This window comes from Pinus tabuliformis, chromosome 3_2 (genome assembly GCF_031772625.1).
Source record: "Pinus tabuliformis cultivar Carrire ecotype Pingquan chromosome 3_2, CPIR1, whole genome shotgun sequence".
Classification (NCBI taxonomy): Eukaryota; Viridiplantae; Streptophyta; class Pinopsida; order Pinales; family Pinaceae; genus Pinus; species Pinus tabuliformis.
Window position 1 is genome coordinate 660,280,439 of NC_142302.1, and position 12,626 is coordinate 660,293,064.

The following is a 12,626-nucleotide window of genomic DNA, read 5'->3' on the forward strand; positions in this document are numbered from 1 at the left end:
AGGCGAAACAAGCGTCAATGTGAAGCTTATAAAAAATTGATTCTAACAAAGCAATCAAAACAAGAATCCAAAGAAAACTAAAAATTAACAAAAGCGTAGGGCAATCAACTAAAATAAAAATCCAAAAAGGTATTTGGCCAAATTTTAATAGAAAGGGTCCCCATTATTCGAAGTGGACGCATCAATAATGGGGGGGTTGTGTTTTTACCACAACAATGGCGACACACGGGAGAAGAACCAGTTATCTCTCTTTGTTATGAATGAGATTTTCCTAAAATTAAAGTAAAAATAATTAAAGAAGACAAAATTATGCTTGAAATTCTTGGCTAAGTTCATTAGTCTGAATAAAAGCAAGAATCATCTAACTGTTATTTTTCTTAAAACTTCTCATAAATTAAAATATTTCAAAACTCTATATCAGTCCTTAATTAGTTGTAGAGATAAAGATGGGGTCACTTTACAGCTTAGCTTTTAAAATATACTCATTTGTCACAGGTAGAGCCACTGCTGCCAGTAAACATCTATAGTCTCGACAGGGTTACCTTTTAATCATCAATGATTCAGAATCCCATCTCTTCAAGAATTATTGACCTAGAGATAAATCCATTTATATATGTTTCTTTTATTTTTATTTTTATTTTTATTTTTTAAGTAAATCTTAAAATTCATTGTCGTAGTATGGTAGCGAGAGAGTTGATAATGCCATTCACTCGTTAAAATTGGACTGAACAAGCTGGCTCGTGATGAGACCCCTTGTCTTATAATTGTTTGCAATAATAAGCCATTACCCTGGTTTATTTAGCAGTGTTGGTAATGTTAGCCTATTTTTCCCCTATGATCATGGTAAGCAGGCTCACGATGAGACCTCTTATCTTTTAAGTTTAAATATATTTCTGGATTATACTCTAGAAAAACAAGACTCTTTGGGACATGGAGAATCATTGACTCCTTAAGAGTTAAGAATGGCAATTTCAGAGTTAAAGGTGCTTTGCTGTAAAGTGTCTTTAATTGGTTATATATAACTTTTCTTGACTGATAATAAAACTTTGAAAGATCTTAATAAAAATTTTGAAATCTCAAAATGATTACAATTTGATGAAAAAGAAATTTTCAGATTTTATGATACTTTGCCAACTTCTCTAAATTGGTAATTTCTTCCTTAAGTATGTATACCTTTATAATAAGAAAATCAAACTTTACTAAGAGATTTAAGAAAAAGCTAATGAGTGACTATTAACAATTTTTCTCCACGTATCTTGACCATTGTTAGGTAACAAATAAGCCTTCCATATAAATAATGGCAAAGTCACAAAAATCAAAACTGAAATCCAAAGGGAAAGAATTCTTATGCTGAAATGAGAAAAGAAATCAACGAACAAAAATAAAAACAAAGAAATCTCTAAAAATGGAAAGGAAAATCCAAGTTTCGCAAGATAAACTCAAACAAGAATGTTTATACCAATGTCTCCAACAATATGAAGAAAAATAAAATAAGCATGTAATCATTCCTTCTTATGTTGAGATTTGGGTAAATCATACCTTGCAGGGTTGTGAGTGTTTTAGGCTTTCCGAATAACAGCGACGATAAAATTCAACCACAATGAAAACCTTTCTGTCTGATATTATTCTTCTTGTTTCAAAGCATCATCTTAATTATTTTCTAAAAAGGAATGCTTAAAGAAAAAAACTAAAGGTTCAGAAATTCCCTGGTGTAGCTGTTTTGGCAAAGATTATCGCTGCTTCTTGAAATAAAGCCAGGAGAAGAGTATAAGACCTCGAAAATCTGATTCGGCAGAGGGTTGAAAGCTTCAAATGGAGAACTGCAAAACAGATTTTTTTTATTTCAGCAAAAACAAAACTGAAACTAAAGTAACGAAATGGAGATTAATGAAAGTGGGTGCATGAATCTTACCATTGGATAATTTCTTTTGATCTTACCTGAAATGTATCAGTTTTTCAAACTAGCTGACTCCTTATTTTAATTAACATTAAAAACATGAAGAAGTCAAACTTAACCAAAATCCTATAACCCAAAATCATTATTTATTTTATTTACACTAAAACAAGCAGTAAAACGTAAAAATGAATACTTTGTGTTCAAGGGAATTGAAATTAAAAGAAATGCATCAGAGATGAGAATGAGAATTTGCAGTAATGACTATTCCTCAAAATATTATAAGTTTCATATAAACTCCATGATTTGATAAATTGTCCAGAATCAAGACCAAATCCAAGATAATAAAATTTAAATATGAAGATAAAGGTCTTGAATTTCATTTTTAATTATGGAATTATATATTTAAAACTAAAATGTATGAGAAATTGGAATGATTTTTGTATGCTGCAAATTTGTCATCAATTGCCTTTTTCCCATAGTGGTTACCCAAGCTCGTTTTAACACATCGCCTCATCGGATGATCCACACAACATGTTTCTTCACCATGCTTTAAGTTTAATTTGCAAGACTTCAATTTTATTGCTATGTCATATATTGATTAAATGTTAACGGCTTAGAGGCATGCATTGGAAGTTCTCGCATCAAAGTTTGCAATGGCGAATCGCCGATATGAAAATATGTGATGATAAGTTGTGCTATGAGATGGAGCGATCGCATCATTAAAGAAATATTATGTTGGGGGTCGGGGCATATTTACACTGTGCTTCCCACATCGCACATTGTAAATTCGGAGATATGATATGAGCATAAATAAAAATGCGATGAGACGATTGCGATATCGGAGACTGCTAATCGGCGATGAGCAGACTTTTGGTACCCGATGTAACACAATATGATTCTTGCGATGCTGATATGCGATGAATGACGTGGCTAATCGGCGATCGGCAATCGGCGCAATCGGCAATCTTAAGCACATGATGTAACAATTCTCGATATGCCGATATGCGATGAAGAGTGGACCCGATAACTTTATGATAAAAATTTAATAATGTATCGATTCAAAACATCGACTGCTTAAAATTATGCCCTTACTTTTATTGCGATTGAACGGACGCGATATTTTTTTATGAATTTGATTTGAATTTCATATCGGGTCTGGAATTATGTGGTCATCGTAATATCGGTAAAGTCAATTATTAGAGATCAGTGATTCACGATAATGGAAATATACTTCAACTGCAAAGCTCCGATATGCGAACTGTGATATGGCATACGAGTAAGATAATACATCGGAGGTCTTGGATGAACAAATTGTTATCAAAAGAAATGCTAAGAACTACTTCCGATGAAATCTTATGATGCGAATGGTCTTATGATATTCCTTGAAATTTCAATTGGGTTTTCTAATGAATGAAAGCAAAGATACAAAAATGCTTAAATTCTAATGAATCAAAAATAAAATTTCCCTGAACCTATTGCAAATTTGAAATGGGTTTACTGCTTACTTTATGTTTTGAAAAGAAATAAAAACATGCAAATAAAACAGAACACAAATAAAAAATAAACTAAGGAAAAGATGAACTAATAATGGATGAGAATAAAGTTGTAAATGCGTACCTGAAAGGAATTTGTCTGTAAATTTTACCTCATAAATCTTCAAATTCTTCCTTTGATTAAAATCATCTCATTATTTATTCTAAATCTAAGTGTGCAATCAGCCTGAATGAAATCAATTATTCATGTTCATAAAACAGAAAATTTACCAGAAATAAATATAAAAATAGACTTCCCTTTTGAATTGAAACAACAATTTATTACCTCTGCTTATCTTGAGAAGAATCCGTATTGTTATAGCGACTGTTCAATAATGTCTTTAGTGAATGAATATGATGCGTATTGCAGCATCAAATAATAAACTAAAGATTAGAATGAGATTAAGCCACTAATTGTGGAAAAATATCAAAACAGATTTGAATGTGTGCACTTGGCAAAATGGACATCCTTAAGGTCAGCTTTTAGCAAATTCCGAGGAAGATAATATGAACTTCATATGATTACCGTGAAAGGTTAGACTGACTAATAATGATTGAGTCAGAATTAAGCTTATCATAGACAGTCATACATTTCATGGGATAATGGGGTCATGAAGCTTTTTTTATCCTCAAATCCTTACCATATAAATTTCAAAAGAAAATCTTAGAAGGAAATCCCGAAATGAAGAAAAGTGGCTTTGAGGCAATCGATACCAAGTGCAACTTTAATTGAATTTAATCAAGACATTATTCAAAATAGGCAGAGTAGAGATATTGCTGCAAAAATTTTAAAAGGCAAGCAAGAATTAAAACTTTCTGATAAGGAGAAAATGTTTCTGTCAACATGCATGAGAAGGCTGATTGCTTTGTTTTGTTTTTTAATCCACAAATCTGTTAAAAACAAATTAATTATACAAAACAAACTAACTAAATTAATTCTACTCCTATTCTAACCATATACATGAAAATGACTAGGTATAGTCATATTTCCAGTGTAGCCATTTTCTCATTTTTATTCCCGCATATATGTACAGTTCAAATGTTAGTAATAAAAATACAAATCTAACTAAACTAAGGAAAATAAATATGAAATCAGAATGTACAGTTATTGTTATTGTTAGTAACTTATTTAAAATCTCTTTCTCTTGAAGTTTCCTTTCCGATTGAATACCAATTGGATCATAGAAATATCAATGGATCTCTATTAAAAATTGGGAAATGTTCAAAGGAAAAAATAACAGACCAGATTGTGAAGATGAGATTTTAAATTCAAAGGCCTGGAAAGAATTGTTAGTATTATGTACAAATGTTAAATCATTGACAATTTTCCTTGAAGGAAAAGTTTTCAAATATTTTTCAAATGAATTAATGAAAAATGAATGGAAGTCTGTCAAATGACATGGAAAATTATTAATTAAATTGGATTACTGGTAGATTTCTAAAAATACATTATCTTGTTGATATTTCCTTTGAGAAAATAGAAGCTTTTGATAAGTAATGAGCATCAATTGACATTGATATGTTAACAGCTCTTGATGTTCATGGTTATAATATGAAAATTCAATTTCCCAATAAGGGAATTCATCAATTGAGTGGTTGATAATAAAGTGTTCAATATGCCAGCGAAAAGTGTGAAAATTTTGCAAATTAAAATCATAAAATAAATCTAAGTTTAAACAAAATAACTGTGAAAGAAAAACTAAAATGAAATCACTATTTTTACAACTAATGTTACAGCACAATTGGGATTGTTTTGAAATGATTTCTTTTTCACAAGGATTGACCAAAATTATGGAATTTGAGTAATTTCGAATTCCAACTTGTGAACTAGAAAACGAATTATGATTATGAGTAGGAATAAGAGCTTGATTATGATATGAATCATAGATTGGAATGTTTTCTTGAATGGTGAAATCATGAAGATAATTTGTTACTCTAAAATGAGGATAGGTTGGAATAATTTCTAAATTGAAATGTTCCTCATTCTCAAATTTTATTTGAATTTTATCATGAGGATTTTCTTCAGAAAAATTGAAATCAACATCCTCAACATCAGAGTAATTATCATAAATGACCTCACAAGATTCTCTAGAATTCCCTTCGATCTTATCCAATATACCAAAACAAGGAGGAACAAAAATCTCATGTTCATTAGTGGCAAAAGAATGATCAATTACTGTTTCTTTATCTTGATAAAAATTTAATGGTAATTCATTTAAACATCCTCTTTAATTTCTGAAATATCATTAATACCAAGAGGAAAAATATTACCATCATTAAAAATATTAGGATAAAGGGAAAAATGTGAACCTGAAACAATGCATTTAAAACTGTCTCTGTTTGAGAACTCTTGTGCATTATGCTCATCGTAAATTTCAGATTGCAGATCATTCCTTTGCATGCGTATGCTTTCTTGAAGAACGCTGCTTTGCTGCTCTGATTTTGGCATTTTCTCATCATGGAGAAATTCGGAAATTTGTACAACAGTTTTTATTTTGATTGTTGGTTGTACTTGCTGATTTGTGATTTGATTTTCCGAATTTACTTCAAAGTAGCTTTCAGATTTCAAGGCGGCTTTTTGTTATGAAACCAGCTCACAAAAAGATAGAAAAGAGAGATCCACGCCTTAGAATTCAGCCTCTTCGAGGGGGCAACCTCCTTTACATTACATAAATGAACAATTCTTGGATGATACAAATGACAAAACCTCCTTTCTATATATAGGAGTCTAAGGAGTCACAATATAATCCAGCCGACCTAACAATAATAATATAAAGCCACAAAAATAATAATAGAGGGATTCTAAGGGGCACAGAAATAACAATATGTGGGTAATAGGGGCACAACAATATAAATAAGGGGTATAACTACAATAGTAATGGGGTAATCACTAGTATTATAGGGACCCAACATGCCCCTCTCCTTCAAAAAAGTGTTGTCCTCAACGCTTGAGCAGTTCTGGATACTTCTGCATAAAATTCTCATCCTCCCATGTGGAATCTTCAGCGGATAAGTTCTTCCACTTGATAAGATACTCTGAAATTGATCGATTTTGTAGCTGTCGAGTTCTTGTTTCTGTGACTGCTTCCGGTTCCAATATAATTTTTCCTTCCTTGTCAAGTTCTGGCAATATTGTTTGAACTGGGAGCTTGTCGCCTATAACCTTCTTTAAACATGAAACATGGAAAACTGGGTGCAATCGAGAAGCTGCAGGAAGCTCCAATTTGTATGCCATAGTACCAATCTTTTCCAACACCTTGTACGGACCATAATACTTTGGTGATAATTTATTATCCTTCTTAGCTTGCTTTAGGGACATTTGCTTATATGGTTGTAGCCGTAGGAATACCCAATCACCTACATCAAAACTTCTTTCACTGCGATGTTGATCTGCCTGTTGTTTCATTCTATTTTGTGCCAACACGAGGTTATCCTTTAAGAGTTGGAGGACTTGTTGTTGATGTTCGATGTGATGTTCCACTGCCTGAACCTTAGAATTTTCTCTTAAATATGATGTGATTGATGGTGGTTGATACCCATAAAGTGCCATAAATGGGGTCATTTTTGTTGCTGTATGGAAGGAAGTGTTATACCACCATTCAGCCAGAGGCAACCATTTGACCCATTGTGTCTGTTTATCAGATACAAAGCAACGAAGATATCCTTCCAAACATTTGTTTACTATCTCAGTTTTCCCATCAGATTGAGGATGATAAGATGAGCTATGAGCTAACTGAGTACCAAGACAAGAAAATAATTCTGTCCAAAAATTTCCAGTGAAAATGGGATCTCTGTCACTTACAATAATCTTTGGGTTTCCATGTAGCTTTTGAACTGTTTCCATAAATGCAGTAGAAACTGTACTGGCTTTAAATGGATGTGATAATGCACAAAAGTGTGCATACTTGGTAAGTCTGTCAACTACCACCATGATGACACTCTTTCCCTCAGACTTGGGTAAACCTGTGATAAAATCCATTGAAACCTCCTCCCAACGTTGGCTTGGAATGGATAAAGGTTGTAATAGACCTGGTGTCTTAATTGTTTCAACTTTATTTTGTTGGCAAACCAAACATTCCGCCACAAACTTTTGAATATCTGATTTAAGGCCATCCCAAAAAAATTCCTTCTTAACCCTGTGGTAAGTTTTTAAAAATCCTGAGTGCCCTCCTAAGGGAGAAGTGTGCAATTCCATAAGAATCTTTTGTTTTAGCTGGGAATTCTTACAGAGGTATAAGCGATCTTTGTACCATAACGAATCATTTTTCCAGCTAAATGTATCAGAAGTACTGGAATCTTGTTGTAGCTTTTGAATAAGTGCCCACACTTCTTCGTCATTCTTCCATTCCTCCTTTGCTTCATTTATCCAATCTGGTTGGATAATAGAAATGGCACACAACAATGCTTCCATATCCTCATCCTTTCTTGAGAGTGCATCTGCCACCACATTTTGCTTCCCTTTTTTGTAGATGATTTCAAAGTCATAACCCAACATCTTTGTGACCCACTTTTGTTGCTCTTCAGAGGATAATCTTTGTTCTAAAAAGTATTTAAGGCTATCATGATCCGTTTTTACCTTGAAGTGTCTTCCCATTAGGTAGGGTCGCCATTTCTTAAGTGCATGGAGTATTGCCAACATTTCCTTCTCATAAATAGCTTTGCTTAAAAACTTTCCCTTGATTGGACGACTTTCAAAAGCAATGGGTCTTTCATCTTGCATTAGAACAGCACCAATTCCATTTCCTGAAGCATCACATTCCACAATAAAGGTTTTTGTGAAGTCCGGTGTAGCTAAGACTGGTGCTTGGCACATTGCCTCTTTAAGATGTTCAAAGGCCTTTGTTGCTTCCAGAGTCCATGAAAATGAATCTTTCTTCAATAATGTTGTTAGAGGTGCTGCTATTCTCCCATAATTCTTAACAAACTTGCGATAATACCCTGTCAACCCAAGAAATCCTCGCAGATGCTTTATGGATGTGGGGATTTTCCATTCCTTAATGGCTTTAATTTTGCTAGGGTCTACCTTAACTCCTTCATGAGATACAATATGACCCAAATATTCCACCTCCTGGACTCCAAAGAAACATTTGGATCTTTTTGCATATAATTGTTTCTCCTCCAATAGTTGTAGCACCTTGTCAACATGTTCAACATGATCCTTCCAAGACTTGCTGTAGATTAGTATATCATCAAAAAATACTAACACAAATTTTCTAAGGAATGGTTTGAAAATTGAATTCATCAAACCTTGAAATGTTGAAGGTGCATTGGTAAGGCCAAAAGGCATGACCAAAAATTCATAATGACCCTCATGAGTTCTAAATGCCGTTTTTGGAATGTCTTCAATCTTCATTCTGATTTGATGATATCCCGAACGAAGATCCAACTTGGTGAAGTAAATTGATCCATGCAATTCATCCAGTAATTCATCAATGACAGGAATGGGGAACTTATCTTTAATAGTGAGCTTGTTGAGCTCCCTATAATCTAGACACATGCGCCATGATCCATCCTTCTTGTGCACCAATACTACTGGAGCTGAGAAAGAACTTTGACTCGGTTGAATTATACCAGCCTCTAGCATTTCTGCAACCATACGTTCAATTTCACTTTTTTGGACATATGGATATCTGTACGGCCTGATGTTTGGAGGAACACTTCCTGGAATCAGATGAATAGCATGATCATGATCACGCATAGGTGGGAGACCTTTGGGAGTCTCAAATACCTTGGAATGATTGTCCAGGACTTTTTGGAGATCTGGAGAAATAGATGATTCCAATGTGGAAACATCTAGCGAACATAATTGTGCAATTACACCTCTTTTCTCCTTTTTTAGAAGCTTTGTCATGCCATTAGAGCTGATTATCTTTCCTGGTTTCCCTGCAATACCCCTTAATTCAACTTCCTTTCCTTCCACAGAAAATTTCATGAAAAGTTCTTGAAAATTAAAAGCTATTGTACCCAAGGATTGTAGCCATTGGACTCCTAGTACAACATCAGCACCTCCCATTGGAATGGAAAGCATTGGGCTAGTCAATACATATTCTCCCATGGATAGCTTGATATTATGGCACTTTCCAGAACAATTTATTGTTCCTCCATTTGCAATCATCACTTGACACTCTGGTGCTGGATATAGGAAGCAATTCAATTCTTTTGCTACCCTACAATGAATAAAATTGTGGGTGCTTCCTGAATCAATCAACACTATTACCTTTTTCTTCTTGATTTGTCCTTCTATCTTGATGGTTTGAGGAGTGGTAATTCCCGCCAATGCATTACAAGATATGGTCGGATTTATTTGTTCTTCATCTAGGCTTTGTTCCTGGAATATATCCTCTTCTTTTGACCTTTCTTGCTCCTTTTCTTCTTCCTCTTCACAATCTATGTAGAATAATTTCTTCTCAGCACACTTATGACCTTTTGTGTATTTGCTATCACAATTGTAACAAAGCCCTTTTGCTCTTTTTTCTTCCAATTGTTGTGGTGTCAACCTTGTAGGTTGTGGAAGACTATGGGCAACAACACTTCCGTCTTTATAGTTGTGAATGGTATGCTTCCTAGTTGCCATAATTTTGCTTTCCATTTTTCTTGCTAACCTGAATGCCTTCTCTAATGAATCAGGTTCCCAAAGGCGCACATCATGTTGGATATTATCCTTTAAAGACCCTATGAACACATCAATCCTATGCTCCTCTGGAATATCTTTTACCCTTATGTTCAATTTTTGGAACTCCTCAATGTGCTCCATTATTGAACCCTTTTGTTTGAGACTTATCAATTGGCTAAAAAAAGTGTTGCTTTTTGTATCTTCATAATGTGCTATCAATTCTTCCGTAAAAATTGCCCAAGTGATAAATTGTTTACGAGAACAAAGCCATTGATACCATACAAACTGATTTGGTTCCAAATATAAAGTTTCCATACGTACCTTTTGTGTGTTTTGCACATTATTGAGATCGAAGAATTGCTCCATCTGTAATATCCATGTGGCGGGATCCTTGCCATCAAACTTCCTCATATCGATTTTTGGAACATGGTGAGTCTTTGATCCAACATTAGATTCTATGGAATCATGATTAACATTTCTTTTGTTCTCATCATGAGTTTCCTTTAGTACTCTTTCACCCTTAGTGACTATTTCTTGTAGCAACTTATCCATCTTATCATCCATGCCATCAATTTTAGTGTCCATGCCATTCACCTTAGCTTCCATGCCATCCATCTTAGCTTCTACATCTTTCCTTAAACCATTCATTTTAGATTCTGTTGTTTTTTATGCAAGTGACACTCGTTGCACTTGTTCTTGTAATTTTGATATATCATATAGCATTTCTTCTTCTTCATGAGTCATGCTAGAGCTTTCAGGCTCCTTACTAGGTGTTTGCATTTTGTTTCCTCGGGGCATCAGTTACCGATAATAATTCTCTAATATGCCTTTTGAATTCCTTCAAAATAAATTTTCAAACCAAGCTTAAGCAAAAATTAAAGAAAATCTACACACTTTTTTTCACTTTATAGAAGCCTGATATTGAATCTGATGTATCTCTGTAAATTCGAATCATCCAGTTCTAAAATTATGACCTGTAGTAGCCTTCTGTGTCCTCTTTCCAATGCCACTAGTCTGAGCCAAATTGGATTCTCCAAGGAAGAGTTATGTGAAATCTCCCATAGTGACTTGCTTTTAGACTGGTTCAGTAGAGCGAACTTGTACGACGTGCCACGAGTCACTGTTTCAACCTTTGAATCTGAAACATACATACAAGAAACTATAGTCCGTCCTATTTCTATACCTTTTTATGAAATTTCAATCCGATCCTCAGAGAGAGAGTTATGACGATTTTCCCCAGGTCACCTGTTTTGAATGTAATTCAGGAGTCTGCAAAAAGGCCGACTTCCTCAGATCATATCTCCGAAAATATCGCGCGAAAAGATCTGAAATTCGGACCCAAGATTCCGTGCCAATTCTTCTCACATGGGTTTTTTTTGCGACTTCTGAAACGTCACAGAAAAAAAGTTATAGCGAAAATTCCACGATGACCTGTTTGGAGCAGCGAAACCCTAGAATCCAAAGCTCTGATACCAAATGTTATGAAACCAGCTCACAAAAAGATAGAAAAGAGAGATCCACGCCTTAGAATTCAGCCTCTTCGAGGGGGCAACCTCCTTTACATTACATAAATGAACAATTCTTGGATGATACAAATGACAAAACCTCCTTTCTATATATAGGAGTCTAAGGAGTCACAATATAATCCAGCCGACCTAACAATAATAATATAAAGCCACAAAAATAATAATAGAGGGATTCTAAGGGGCACAGAAATAACAATATGTGGGTAATAGGGGCACAAAAATATAAATAAGGGGTATAACTACAATAATAATGGGGTAATCACTAGTATTATAGGGACCCAACACTTTTTCTCCAAAATTGCTGTTGTTGTCTTCTTGCATTTGAATGGAAATATTTTCCAAGCTTTGTGAAACCACTTCATCACAATTTATTTGGACATCCATATTGGAATTCTCATTTATATTGGAAGGGGATGGAACAAAGCTTGAATCAATTTCATATGGATTGGGAATGGTTGGAAGAGAACAAATATATTCAAACCAATCTAATGATTCTTCTTCCGTAGGTTTATCTTTGTCCTTAAATCTTAAACAATTCAAGTGAAATCGAATATGAAAATCATTAACAGACTCATTTTCAAACCTTCGTAGATATTCAATTTCTTCACATACCTGTTCATAATCGTAGCCGTCAAATTTACAAATGAAAATTGTAACAAATTGATCCCAGCTGTGGATTGAGGCAACTGGAAGAGTTCTATACCAGTTTCTGGCTTTTGCCGCAAATGTAAGAGTAAAAATTATGCATAATATGCCTTCATCAATTCCTTGAAAATCATAATTTGAAATGTTTTGAATAAATTGAAAGACATGGTTAAAAGCAAAAGAATTTCTCTTACCATTGAATTTTACCTGAGACAAGAGTCTTACCACTTCGGGTGGGGTATTGGAGGATGCATGTCCATGGATACAACTCCAAATTGGAAGCTTAAGAGGAGCCATAAACAAAATGTTAAAATTGAAAAGACTCCAATAGACAAATTTCTCAGGCCCTCCTTCTAGTGCCAATAATGTTGATGCCTTGAAAATCGCTGCAACAACATTGGGGGATAACCACC